Source organism: Pelophylax lessonae, assembly GCF_965119305.1.
Source record: "Pelophylax lessonae genome assembly, chromosome: 8".
NCBI classification, from domain to species: Eukaryota; Metazoa; Chordata; class Amphibia; order Anura; family Ranidae; genus Pelophylax; species Pelophylax lessonae.
Window position 1 is genome coordinate 225,537,449 of NC_138775.1, and position 15,041 is coordinate 225,552,489.

General features: G+C 42.0%; 1 protein-coding gene across 1 annotated transcript in view; it reads right to left on the reverse strand.

Moving 5' to 3' along the window:
* Positions 1-15,041, reverse strand: part of NMNAT2 (nicotinamide nucleotide adenylyltransferase 2) — a 116,290-nt gene that overhangs the window by 24,874 nt on the left and 76,375 nt on the right. The gene's annotated exons all lie outside the window — the stretch shown is intronic.

Here is a 15,041-nt window from a genome sequence, read left to right on the forward strand (position 1 = left end):
CATTTGATCTTTTACCTGATCTCTAATAGCATTCTGTACTTTTGTTTTGTATTGCAAGGTCTGATTTAATGAAAACTTGAGAAATAATTGAATTCGTTTCCATAGCTGGCAATCATTTTTCTTTTCTGCACAAAAATTAAAAATGGGTCCTGATTGGGATGAGCTGAGTAATTTTGCCAAAATTTGCTCTGCTGCAGAACTGTCAACTAGTCTGCGGAAATTTATTTTGTAAATTAGTGGACTGCTTTTGCAAAAAATGCTTGAAAAAATGAGCACATGCTTTTGTTTTCTAAGAAATTATGTAATCACCATGACAGCACTAATGTTCTGCTTCGTGTTATTGAACTGTTGTATAACACTAGTCAGACAGCTTAACAATAATTCAGAAGTCAAGAAACGTGAGACATCAAATCTGTATGTATTCTTTTTTCTGAATAACTTTGTAAAACTACAACATAAGCATAAACAAAACATATGTGTCAGTACATTAAACATTATACAGCAGCCTCACTCCATCAGTGGATGTACTTACAGACAATTCTCTCATTAGTCCTGGAATAGATAAGAGCTCTTCTGAATGCTGTCAGGAATAGTTATGAAATGGAGGAAATACAGTTCCAGGTTAAAGGTTACTGCCCTTCCCTCTGAGGGGAATACCTTTTCCTGTCAAGCTCTAACAAATACACTTCCAGGTTAAAGGTTACAACCTCTTCCTATGATGGAAAACATTACTTCCTATAAGCTCTGGCAAATAACTAACTCTGACCACTAGATGGCAGCAACATCAACAACATTGCAGTATAATCTGTAACAGCACTGACCAATATGGGCAGAACACTCCCTGTCTGGCATAATATATTATGTCACTACCCAAACAATTACTGCTATGCAGAAAAAACATAAACAGGTAAATGGAATCCTAGTTAGTCTGAAATCAAAACTATAATGTCTGCTATAGGTCTGAGATAAATTCTGGCAGTCTCATTTTTTACAATCTTGACCTCAACCTTTCTAACCTTGCCATCCCTGCTAGGTAGAACATTGACAATAAGTCCTACGGGCCACTCGTTTCTGCTCTCTTGGCTGTCCTTCAACAGAACAACATCACCCACTTTTACATTTGGGCGATCCTCAGTCCATTTCCTGCGGCGTTGCAGGTTCGAGAGATACTCTCTCTTCCATCTTTTCCAAAAGGTGTCTGCCAAGCATTGTACTTGCTTCCATTGTTTTGCATGGACTTGGATTGTACTTATGGTTCCAGATGGAGCAGACAAAGAGTTCACCTTTTGAGTCAACAACATTACTGGCGTAAGGACCATAGGTGTATCTGGGTCCGAGGACACAGGAACTATAGGCCTGGCATTCATAATAGCTGTCACTTCTGCCATAAAGGTGCTTAAAGTCTCATGGGTCAAGTTAGCAGGTTTGGTTTGTAGCAACATAGCGTCCAAGATTCGCCTGGCAATACCTATAAGTCTCTCCCAGACACCACCCATGTGTGAGGAGTGTGGAGGATTAAAGACCCATGTACATCCTCTGTTTTGGAGAAAGTCTTGCAATTGTGATTCATTGTCACAAATGTTAAGTTCTTTGCAGGCTCCCACAAAGTTTGTTCCTCTGTCAGAACGGAGCAGTTTAGCTGGGCCACGAATTGAGAAGAATCTCCTCAAGGCATTAATAAAGCTTGATGTTGACATGGCTTCAAGTAGCTCTATGTGTACAGCTCGGGTAGACAAACAAGTGAAAAGGACTGCCCATCGTTTACTGTCCGCGCTGCCTCCTCTAGTGCGACGGGTTAAAACAGACCACGGACCAAATACATCTAAGCCCACCCTTGTGAATGGTGGTTGAGTAATTACTCTGTCTTCTGGCAGCTCTGCCATCTTTTGACTTTGTAATCTTCCTCGCAGCTTGCGACAGATGACACATTTGTGTATAACAGCTGATACCAAGCGTTTGCCACCAAGAATCCAGAAACCTGCGGATCTAATTGCACCTTCTGTGATGTGTCGCCCTTGGTGAACTACTTGTTCATGATAGTACCTAACAAGCAGTGTTGCAATGTGGTGATCATAAGGTATAATGACAGGCTGTTTCTCTTCCTCTGAAAGTTCAGCAAGAGACAAACGTCCACCTACTCTCAACAACCCATTCTTGTCTAAAAAGGGGCTAAGCCTCCCAAGACGGCTTTGTTTTGGGAATGTCTTTTGTTTTTTGATGCAGTCAATTTCCTTCTGGAAATGCTTGTATTGAACAGAAGAAATTATAACAGACTTTGCCTGAGCAAGTTCTACTAGATTGACCTGTTCATGGAAACCTTCCCACCTTCTGACCTGATCGCTATTGGTTTCTCTCCGGAAGGATTTAGCGACATGGATGAGTCTGGCTAGGGTCTTAACTAATATCTTCCAGCAAGAAAATCTCTCAAAACAATGTGAGTGAAGTGTGGTTTCAGAAGCTTTGGTGCTGAAACTCGTAATTTCCGATCTGATTTCAGGGTCAGCTTCGGGCTCTATGAGTGGATAAACATTAGCAGTGTCTATCTGCTCACAGTGTGGTTGGTACAGAAAGGATGGACCTGAGAACCATATAGAGTTCTGAAGGCATGCTGCTTGAGTAGGTCTAGTGGCATAATCTGCAGGGTTTTGCTCTGTAGATACAAAGAACCACTGATCTGGGTGTGTAGATTGCCTGATTCTATTCACTCTGTTGGAGACATACAGATAGAACCTCCTAGTGGTGTTGCAAATGTACCCTAGGACAGTCTTGCTATCAGTGAAGAATTTCACAGCATCAAAGTCAGTGTCTAGTTCATCTTTGATTAGCTCAGAGATTTCGACTGCAAGTACAGCAGCACACAACTCTAAACGAGGAATAGTGTGGGCTGGTTTAGGGCTTAATTTGGACTTTCCCATGACAAATCCAACATGACACACATTTTCTGCATCAATTACCTTCAAGTAAGCTACTGCACCTATAGCTGTGGTGGATGCGTCTGAAAAGATACACAGTTCCTTCCTGCAAGCTGATTATAGAGATACAGGCACATAGCATCTGGCTATCTTTAGGTGCTCTAACGTTTGCAAGGATTCTGTCCATTGAACCCACTCACTTAGTCTCTCCTGTGGAAGCAATGCATCCCATTCACTTTTCCCAGATGACAGTTCCCGAACTAGGACCTTACCTCTTATTGTCACAGGCGATACAAATCCTAGGGGATCATAGAGGCTATTTACAGTAGATAGAATGCCTCTACGTGTAAAAGGCTTTTCCTCTGAGGAAACTGAAAACAAAACTATCTGATTCTAGATCCCAACTTAGGCCTAGGCTTTTCTGCAGGGGAAGAGTGTCTGTACCCAGGCAAAGATCTTTTAGGTCCTTAGCTCTGTCTGCTACAGGGAAGGCTTCCATTACTTCTTGGCTGTTGGAAGCAATTTTATGAAGACACAGGTTGGATTCTGCCACCATTTGCTTTGCTTTACTGAGGATGGAAATTGCATCTTCAGGTGTGCTAGCAGAAGCGAGTCCATCATCTACATAGAAATGTCTCAATACAAAGTGTTTGGCTTCTTGTCCATAGCGCTCTGCATCTTTCTGGGCAGCTTTTTGCATGCAGTATATAGCGACAGAAGGAGATGGGCTATTGCCAAATACGTGCACTTTCATTCTGTACTCGACAATTTCTTTGTCTATATCATTGTCTTTGTACCAGAGAAAACGTAGAAAGTCTCTGTGGTCTTCTCTGACAAGAAAACAATAAAACATTTGTTGCACATCTGCTGTGAAAGCAACAGGCTCTTTTCTGAAGCGCATGAGGACACCTAGGAAAGTATTGTTTAGGTCAGGGCCACTCAAAAGTACGTCATTTAAAGAGACTCCTTTATACTCTGCACTGGAATCAAAAACTATTCTGATTTGGTTAGGTTTGTGTGGATGGTAGACACCAAACATTGGTAGATACCAGTGTTCCCTGTCTGTCTCAAGTGGTTCTGCGACTTCAGCGTGATCGTTGTCTAGCATCCCTTTAATGAATTCAATGAAATCTTTTTTCACCTCTGGCTTTCTCTGCAGTGTTTTGCTGAGTGAATGCAAACGCTTCATGGCTTGTTCCCTGTTACTAGGCAAAACACGTCTGGGTGTGCGAAAGGGGAGAGGGGCCACCCAACTGTGATTGTCATCTTGGTAAGCCTCTCTATCCATAATCTGCAAGAAGGTCTGATCCTCTATAGAGAGGGCCTGTTTGTCATCATCTTTAGTTTTCTGGAACACTGTAATCCCTAGATTGTCTGTTTCAATGTTGGAATTGACTTCTTCTTTACCATATAGTGTAAAAGAGTCACAGTGTTGTGTTGACCTGCCAAAGCTTTCCTTGACAACGAAGCTGTTGTGACAGGGACTGAGAAGGGATGTGCGTCCATTTGTTAACACAGACGTCTTCAGAGTGCTAATGTTGTCAGGCTGGTGCACTGTCCCCAGGCAAACTTCTCCTACAATGACCCACCCCAGGTCCAGTCTCTGTGCATAGGGGGCATTATAAGGTCCATTTATTTGCTGGCGCACCTTGTGTACCTGAAGGATGTCTCTCCCAAGAAGTAGAAGGATAGAAACATCTGGCTCAACAGCTGGGATAAGGTGAGCAATTGAGCGGAGGTGAGGGTGGTGATGGGCTACTTCTGGAGAGGGAATCTCAGTTTTGTCGTCAGGTATCATGCCACACTCTATTAGGGTAGGAAGCGGGAACTGCACTTTCCTATTGAAGGATTCAATGGTAAAGTCAGTAGCTCTTCTCCCTGTGGTTTCAATTGTCCCCGCACATGTCCTTAGAGTGTATGGAACTGCACTTGCCTTAAGGTTAAAGATATCAAAGAAATCTGACTTTGCAAGGGATCTGTTGCTCTGTTCATCTAGCACTGCATACATTTTCACTGCTCTTTCCCTCTTGCCAGTAGGATACACGGTCACTAAACAGATTTTTGAGCATGATCGTGCACTCTTGCCTTGTCCACATACTTCAGTGCAATTAGACATTACTGAGGAGAGTGGGGTCTCTTGTTGCTCCCTGCCCTGATCTTTCCTGGGTTCTACAGTCTCTAGTGGAGCAGGAGCAGGGCCAGGGTGTAAAGCTGCAATATGTCTCTCACTGCCACATTCTGTACATTCTACTGGTATTTTGCAGTCTTTGGCAATGTGATAAGTAGACCCGCAGCACTTGAAGCAGATGCCGTTTTGTTTAAGGAAGGACATCCGCTCTGCAATGGGTTTGCTTCTAAAGCCTTTGCATTTCTTTAGTGGATGTGGTTTTTTGTGTATTGGGCAATGTCTATCAGGGTTTTCTATGGTGTGTACCTTGTGGGTGCTTTGGTAGTCTGTGACTTCTGAAGGTACAGCTGTTTTGTGTGTGGATACAGAGGTCCTACCGTGAGGTCTGTGAGGTCTCTCAGGTCTGTGCGATTGATTGCTGCTGGTGGTGAAGGCGAAACTGGGATCACTTCGGATTTTCGCTTGTTGTCGGACAAACCTAGAAAACACAGAGAAAGGGGGAAAAGCGACTCCATAATCTTCTTTGAATTTACCTCCCACAGACATCCACTTGTCTTGCAGATTTGAGGGCAGTTTCTCTACTATGGGATTAGTGCCTCTAGCTGTATCTAGATATGAAAGTCCTGGCAAGTAGCCATCCTCTTTGGCATATTCTATCTCTAGTAGAAGATCACTTAGTTCTTGTAGCCGCACGTTGTCTCTGTAGCCCACCTTGGGAAAGACTTCAAGTTTTCTCAACAGTGCTCCTTCTATTACCTCTGGGGATCCATACGTTTCTTCTAGCCTTTTCCAGGTCATGTTGAGTCCTGCTTCAGGATTGAACAGGTTTGCTCTTCTCATCCTCTTCGCATGCTCTACTGACTCGGTACCAAGCCATTTTATCATTAAATTAAGCATTTCTGCTGGTGATAAGTTCAGGCCTTCAGTGGCATTCAGAAAGGAAGATTTCCATGCCCAATAGTTTTCAGGACAGTCATCGAATTGGAGAAAGCCTGAGCTAACCATTTCTTTGCGGATGAGATATTTGGTGACGTCCACTGCACATTGTTGTTCACGCATGTAATCTATAGGTTGAGGCGATGGGAACACTTGTTTTTTGTTCTTAGGGGTTTCTGGTGCTTCATTCTTGATTTGCTGGCAGCCGCTGACCTCATGTGGTTGATTGGGACTGCTCAGGGGGTCTGTTGATCTCGGCCTGACTTCCTTTGCTTCAGGTTTAAGAGACTGTTCCTTTGTATGTGCATCAGTAAGGTTCTGGATGTACTCACTTGTACGATCTGCAGAGAATAGAGGTTTTTCTGGAACCTCTGCGCCTTTATATGATTTTTCACTTCCTGATCGACTTGTTCCCATGTAGGCATCGGCCTCTGCTTGAGCAACTGCAACTGCAGCTTGTCGCTGCAGGATGAGCAATTTTGATTCTAATTCTGCATCTTCTTGTGCCATGACAGCTTTCTTTGCTGCTAACTCCTGCATCATCTTTGCTTCTTTTTGTGCTGTGACAGCTTTCTTTGCTGCTAACTCCTGCATCATCTTGGCTTCTTCTTGTGCTGTGACAGCTTTCTTTGCTGCTAACTCCTGCATCATCTTTGCTTCTTTTTCTGCGTACTGTAGCTGGACACGGGCAGCTTCTGCCTTGGCATGAGCTCTAGCCGCTGAGGAACTTGCTGAGGACATCTTGCTAGCCCATGAATATCTGGATGCATGCGATTGTGCATCATCTTGCTGGGCGCCGGGAATGTTCTCCCTGCCTTGCTGTGTCGGCGGTGTCGTGACATCAGCCTTGTACTTTGTTCCTGATCTTAGACTCATGCTGCAGTAATGGCGTCTCAGTTTATTCCAGACCGGATGTAGTTGTCTTTTTACTGTTGTGCTTCGTGTTATTGAACTGTTGTATAACACTAGTCAGACAGCTTAACAATAATTCAGAAGTCAAGAAACGTGAGACATCAAATCTGTATGTATTCTTTTTTCTGAATAACTTTGTAAAACTACAACATAAGCATAAACAAAACATATGTGTCAGTACATTAAACATTATACAGCAGCCTCACTCCATCAGTGGATGTACTTACAGACAATTCTCTCATTAGTCCTGGAATAGATAAGAGCTCTTCTGAATGCTGTCAGGAATAGTTATGAAATGGAGGAAATACAGTTCCAGGTTAAAGGTTACTGCCCTTCCCTCTGAGGGGAATACCTTTTCCTGTCAAGCTCTAACAAATACACTTCCAGGTTAAAGGTTACAACCTCTTCCTATGATGGAAAACATTACTTCCTATAAGCTCTGGCAAATAACTAACTCTGACCACTAGATGGCAGCAACATCAACAACATTGCAGTATAATCTGTAACAGCACTGACCAATATGGGCAGAACAACTAATATGGTGATCAATAGCTTTGTTAAAAAAAAAAAAAAAAAAATCTAATGCTAACCTAACCCTTTGTTTATAAACCCTGTCATGTGAATGCCATATCAGAGCTGACATGGAGATCACATGACTTTGTTACCAAACAAAGATTTAGGCTGGCTACACAATTTACCATTTTTATTGTTTCATTTCTTTTAGATTTACCTTCAACTATGTAGTGCAAGAGCCTGCCTGATTGCATACAATTTAAAAGTGTTTAGGTTTGACCTCATATTATATATGAATTTGGTAAATCTAAAGGAAAGTTATACAAGAAAATTGTATAATGTGTAGCCAGCTTTAGAGTAAGCATAAAGGTTCCTCTCTTCTTCTTCAGTATCTAACATCATGTTCCCTACTAATTAGGGGCTATTTTTGGCACCTGTACCTAACCCTCAGACCCTTAAAAACCACCAAAAACTACCTATATTCCACCTTCCCAATTGTTTTCAATGCATATCACTAAAACTGCATATTTTTTGAGAAAACTTCTGATTTCCAGTAAACTTTCACAAAAGCAAAAACTCATAGTTACGATCATCCCTAATATTTATTGCATATAAATTCATTGTTGAACTCTCTTCATAAAAATGCTACTGTCTGGTTATTATGAGGATCCAATGGCTTTCATAAGCTTCATTAGCTTCTTCAGGCTTAAGATCAGAGGCAATTGGGCTGCTGGCTTTTTTAGGAGTTCAACAATGGCAATGTCACAGAGAGTTGTCCGTATCCACCCAGACAAGGAGTGGCCACATGGTGCAGAAGCATATCAGAGGTAATACAGGATGCTCAGAGGTGCACTTGGAGTCACTGGTGTGCACTAAATTCAATAGATAACACAGGATGCTCTGAGGTGCTTTGGAGTCACAGAGCACATGGGGTGCACTTGGGTCACTGGATGACACAGGATGCTCAGTGGTACATTTGGAGTCACTGGGGTACACTGGAGTCATTTAATGACACAGGATTCTCAAAGGTGCACTGGAGCCATTGAGCAAACAGTCTTGCACATGAGTCAGCAGAGGAAAGTTGGATACTCAGGGGTTCAACGGAGTAAGGGAGCTTATTAAGAACAAAAGGAATCAAAGGGTTCTCAGAGGCTTGAACGGAGGACAGAGGACTCATGAGGATACAGGTAGTGCTTGCAGCAGGGGGGCTTGCCTGTAGCGTGGTGATGCATTGCTTGAATGCTGAGTCACACATCAACTCACAATTTTATGAGTCACACATCAACTCACCTGGCGCCAATCAGAAGAGGGCGAGCTGTCTACTGATTAGTCATGGCACTAATAAGAAGATCTGTTTCCTGATTGGTTACAGCGCCAGCAATCTGAGTGAGAACCAGAACTGCCAGCGGTCGCATGTAGAAGAGGAGACCCTTTGCTTGATCCCTAGTGAAGTGAGTGCCTCTGCATCCGTTGAAGTCCTTGTTTTAATGGAAAGCTGAAATTGATTTTTTAACTGGAGGGGAGCCAACCCAACTGATACAGGGACCTAAGATCTTTCTTCTGGCCCAAGCCCTTCCAGTCAATTAGGTTCTTAAAGGAGTATTAAAACCTCAGAATTATTTAGCTTAACATATTGAGCACAATAAAATTAACTTTCCCTAGTAAACTATTTGTTAAAATTCTTAGCTGAGCACTTGCAGTTTACAACTTTCAATGTTGATGGCTCTTGCTCTTGCAGTACTGCTTTCCTACACTTCCATTCTTCACAGGAAAGGCTAACAGTGGACAGTGCAGTCTGTAGCTAGTCTTTTGGCTTACAATGGGAAGGGGAGGGGAGGATAAGGGAGTAGCAGGGGAGTACCTTGCCATCCTAGGCTAGGGGGTTGTGTGTTTCTATTAATGCACAGAGTGTAGGGAGACACAACTCTAGACCCTGCATGCAAGGGTAGCAAGAGAAAGGAACTGCAAGAGAAAGGCAATGCCCTAAACAGGAAACCTTTGACAGTGTTAACGAAACTAGCGTAAACTGGAACATAGGCAAGTATTTAAAAGTAAAAAAGATGCATACTTAGTAAGTATGTAAAGTAAAATATATGTGGGTTTAACATCACTTTAACCACTTTACAACCGGAGGATTTTGCTGTCTTCCGTCCAGGCCACTTTTTGCGATTCGGCGCTGTGCGACTTCAACTGACAATTGCGCGGTCGTGCGACGCCGTACCCAAACGAAATTTACGTCCTTTTTTTCCCACAAACAGAGCTTTCTTTTGGTGGTATTTGATCACCTGTGCGATTTTTACTTTTTGCGCTATAAACAAAAAAAGAGCGTTTATTTTGAAAAAATAACAATATTTTTCACATTTTTTTATATGAAATTCCCCCCAAAAAAGATGTAAAAACCAATTTTTTTAAAAGTTTTTGGCCAATTTGTTTTATGCTACATATGTTTGGTAAAAAAAATCGCAATAAGCGTATTTTGATTGGTTTGCGCAAAAGTTATTGCGTTTACTAACAAAGGGAAAGATTTCTGTCATTTTTGGTGTTTTTTTTTAACGCGTAATGGCGGCGATCTGCGATTTTTTTTGCGGGACTGCGACATTGCGGCGGACAGACCGGACCCCTGACTGACATTTTTGACACTTTTGGGGGTACCAGTGACATTACTGCAGTAATCAGTGCTATATATATGCACTGTTACTGTAAAAATGACACTGGCAGGGAAGGGGTTAATTTTATTGGAGAGGGAGGGGTTAATGTATGCCTGGTGCTTACTGACGTGTAGGGGGGGAGGTGACTGTGTGATTCATGGACAGATCGGATGTCCAGCTATGCTGAACAGTCCGATCTGTCACTCCCTGTCACTATGGAGATCCGCCCGCTGTGTTTACACACAGCGGGCGGATCTCCAGACTCGATCCCCGACGATCGGGTAAGAGCAGCGGCAATCGCCGCTGCTCCTCCCCTGGCCCGACTCCCGCTGTGAATGAAAACAGCGGGAGCGAGCCTCCGGCGGCGCGCAAGCGCCGCCCAGAAGGGGAGGAGTCCAGTCACGTTAATACTACGTGACTGGACGGGAACGAGCCACTCTGCCGCAGTAGTATTTCTGTGAGCGGTAGTAGAGTGGTTAAGTTTTCCACAAGAAAGATTGGAGTCTAGGATTTGGTAAAGTTTGTATTCTTGAGATGAATCAGCTGGGGGAGTAGCTACAGATCAAGGACAAGAGAATGTATTCATGGTCACAGGTTTCAGCAGTGAAATATGGAAAGAAAGAAAGTAACTTGAGATGTTGAGGCAGACAAAGTTTGTAGCAGACTGAATTGATCTTTGTGGTGATTACATAAGATCTGATATAACATGAGGCAAAATTCACAGAAGGAACCTTGAGATGAATGTTTTGGTGACATACTAAACCTCATCCCTGGGTTTGATAAAGCTCTTCAATGGTGCCGTTCTGCAAATGTCTTGTGTCTTAGGGAGCTGGAATTGAGTTTAAAGTCTGGAACCAAATTTGTGTAAACTCTTTATGCATAGCAAAGAGTGTGTGAATCACCAGGGAAGAGGGTAATGGCAAAAAAGATGTGAATTCTTGACTCCTTAAAGCTAGCATTAGAATGGTTATTGTGAGCAAATTCTGCCCGAAGCTGCAGGGAGACTCAATCATTGTTATTGGCAGATAATATTGCATGAAGATATTGTTCCAAGGATTGATTACCCTTTTTAGTTTGTTCATTAGTCTGAGAGGAAAACTGCAAAGAGATATTCAGAATTGGAATCAAAAACCACAGTCAGAGATAATTTGGGCTGGCATGCCATGAGGCCTGATGATTTCCCATATAAAGATGGGCACTAAGGCTGCTGTTGAGGGCAGCAAGGGAAGGGGTACCATCTTTGAAAAATGGTCTACCACTATCCAAGTAACCATACAACAATCGGAAGTAGGGAGGTCCGTAATAAAGTTTATAAAGAGGTGGTGCACCTACAGCCCTTTGCCACTTGGGCCTTTATGCGGCCCTTGGGGTCCCTGCAGAGGGTAGCCTTTTTTGTCTTGCCTAGGTGCTTGCTTAGGCCAGTGAATGAAAAATATTTTTTAGACTGGCTTCTAGTAGTTAAATGGCTTGTTTTATTTGTTTTCCACTCTCTTATGTTCAGTCATCTTGCTGAGAGATATATCAAATGTGGTAAAAGTCACTTTTAAGGGCTCTGTATAGATATATATATATATATATATATATATAGATATATATTTTGGAAGTGATCTTTAGCAGTCTCATATAATGTCTCTCCAGCCTATATGTGTCCCCGTGTCTCCAACAATCTCTATAGCATGGTCACAGTCTTTGACCATCTCTGCCATAGATGACACTTGGATGCTTAGGGTTGCACTGAGGTCACAGGTTGCACTAAGCACACTAGGGGCCCTGTGCCAGAAACACTTGCCTGTAAGTGTAAGATGTTTATTTTCTCATCTGTGGCAATTTTAGTTAACAAATGTTGCTATGTATTAGTATGGTATACGTTGTTGTGTATGACTAACATTTAGTTATCTTTGTTTTTTTGCCTGCAGCAGATGTTTCAGCATTCAGGAGCAATTATTTAAACAGATACAAATTCCTATCGCATTGCACATTTTTCTAAATACCAAGTTGTTGCTAAAAAAAAATACAGTCGGTACATTTTATTGAATCTCTGGTAAGGTTGTCAATAAATAAGAAAGGCCAGTATCTATTAGATAAAATCATAGCTGGAGGGTGAGCAATTCATTTCTTAATACTATATGTTCTCTGATACTTGCAGAAGAAATAAGTGCAGAAGAAATGGTGCAGAAGAAATAAGTCATAATAATTATCCACATGAAAGAAGATATCCAATAAACATTCTACGCTAACAAACACTATTGTAACTCAAATGTAATCCAAAAATACATTTCTGTTAAATCCATATTGTTTTTGGGTCTCCAACTCTCCATACACATTGCTTTTTTGGGTTCCCATAGTTCTAGATTTATGATATATATTGATGAATGAAACAGTAGGATATGTGTGTAATTGTTATGCACATATGGAAGCCACTGTACTCCTCAGATACCATACATTCTACAATGGGTCACTTACAGAAAGAGAGTCTAATTGGCTGCCAAGAACAGGTCTTACTATAGGAGGATAAGTAGACATCTCTCCAACACATTGACATTTTTCCTGTATCCCATTTTCTCAATGTGCTCACTACTTACTGGCCAGAAATGGTCTCCTGCTCTTCTACGCACAGCCATAATCATGAAGAGGCCTCAGGACTTTTCCAGAACAATATGGACCCCCACACATACAATCCAATGGAATAAATCCATGAAGACACCCTATTTAATGACCATGTCCTTTCCTCATCATGTCATAGTTAATACACTTAGAACCATGGGAAAAAAAGCTCTGCTACTATGATGTAATCTTGGTTTCCCTATTTTTACTTTGATGTTATTTTTGAGAAATAGTATGTTAATTTTCAGGATCTCTATATGAATTACTTGTGGTCTGGCCTAGCTGTAAGTCATAATATTAGACAGTAGGGATGGGCCGAACACCCCCTGTTCGGTTCGCACCAGAACATCTCGAACAGGAAAAAAGTTCAAGCGAACATGCAAACTCTATTAAAGTCTATGGGAAACGAACACGAAAAATCAAAAGTCCTAATTTTGAAGGCTTATATGCAAGTCATTGCCATAAAAAGTGTATGGGGACCTGGGTACTGCCCTGGGGGACATGTATCAATGCAAAATATATTTTTTTAAAACTATAGTTTTTAAAGGAGCAGTGATTTTAATGATGCTTAAAGTGAAACAGTAAAAAGGAAAAATTCCTTTAAATATCATGTCCCCTTATTGTGCCTGTAAAGTGGCGCATCTGTACAATATATGATGGAGCCTGCTGCGGCAATACTGACATTTCTAAAGGAAAAAATGCCATTTAAACTTACTTGTGGCTGTAATGTATTGCCCAGACATGGGAGTAAGTCACACATGTGCAAGTCACAAGCAAGTCTCAAGTCTTAACCTTCAGGTCTTAAGCAAGTCCCAAGTTACTGTGGCGAAAAGCAAGCAAGTCAAGTCGAGTCCCTGCTAGAAGTCAAGCAAGTCAAGTCATTTATTTTGGTCAAGTCTCAAATCAAGTCAAAATACTGATCTACCCCAATTTTCACCTTTAAATCAGTTAAAAGTCAGTGGTTAGGAAAGGTTTTGTTTTATTTTCAACATTAACAAAACTGGTTAGTGCTTTTTTCTTGGCATATTAAAGAAACACTTTGAATGCCCAAACAGCTCAAAATCCTTCATCCGGTCATGTTTTAACACCACAGTCACTAAAAACATGTTAAGTATGTCCACTGTTAAACAGCCAGTGTCCTAAAAAACAGAACACACTGAGGTGTTTTAAGTGACTGTGGTGTCAGAAACATAACAGGCACATTCATTTTGCTTTAACACATCTTGAGAAAATGCAAATATTTTAATAACTTAAAAAAGTAAAGTCATTTCGAGTCATATGTCTCAAGTGAAAGTCAAGTCTCAAGTCATGAATCCCAAGTCAAAGTCAAGTCGAGTCTTTTATTAATTTTAGTCAAGCAAGTCTCAAGTCCTCAAACTGGTGACTTAAGTCTGACTTAAGTCAAGTCATGTGACTCAAGTCCCCCATCTCTGGTATTGCCGGCATACCAAAATTAAAAAAAAAAAACACACTTGGGTCCCCCCCAAAATCCGTACCAGACCTTTATCTGAGCATGCAGCCTGGCAGGTCAGGAAAGGGGGGGGAGCAAGAAGCCCCCCCTCCTGAACCATACCAGGCCATATGCCCTCAACATGGGGGGATTTGGGGAAGGGGGGGCTTTGCCCCCCACCCCAAAGCGCCTTGTCCCTATGATGATGGGGACAAGGGACTCTCCCGATAACCCTGGGCTGTGGTTGTCGGGTGCTTATCAGAATATGGAAGCCCCCTTTAACAAGGGGGCCCCCAGATCCCGGGAACCCCCTCCATGTGAATGGGTATCAAGAACATCGTACCCCTACCCATTCGCCACAGAAAGTAAGAACCACAGGAAACAGTTTTTGACAAGTCCTATTAAAAAAATAAAAAATAAATGTGCCTCGATGTAAATCCATCATCAATCACGATGCCTTCCGGACTCGAAAAAAAAAAAAAAGAAATAAACTTACTCTCACAGTACATTGTGATGTGATTGGCCAAAGCATACAAAGCATGCTTTGGCCAATCATCAAGAGCAAGAGCCCAGTGCATTATAGGGCGCTCATCGGCAGGCGAACCTCCCGCTCCCCCCCCCCTATTTGTTTGACTTGAACAGCTGATGTTAGAGTCAAACTTACGTTCGACTCGAACACACAGCCCATCCTTATTGAACAGAAATATTTCACAAGCAACACATACTTTACATGTAGTCAGTAGCTTAAAAATAAGGTTATTTATGAAAAAAATGTGAACCTTTAGACCAACAGCAGCTTGAAAAAAGGGTAATAGGAGTTGGGAATTGAGGTCAGTACAGAACTGCTGAATAAAAACATACACAAGTCTGGCACACACTTCACTGCAGAACATTTGAAGTGTAATAAGGCCCAATCAGAAGAGATTTCAAAGGACCTC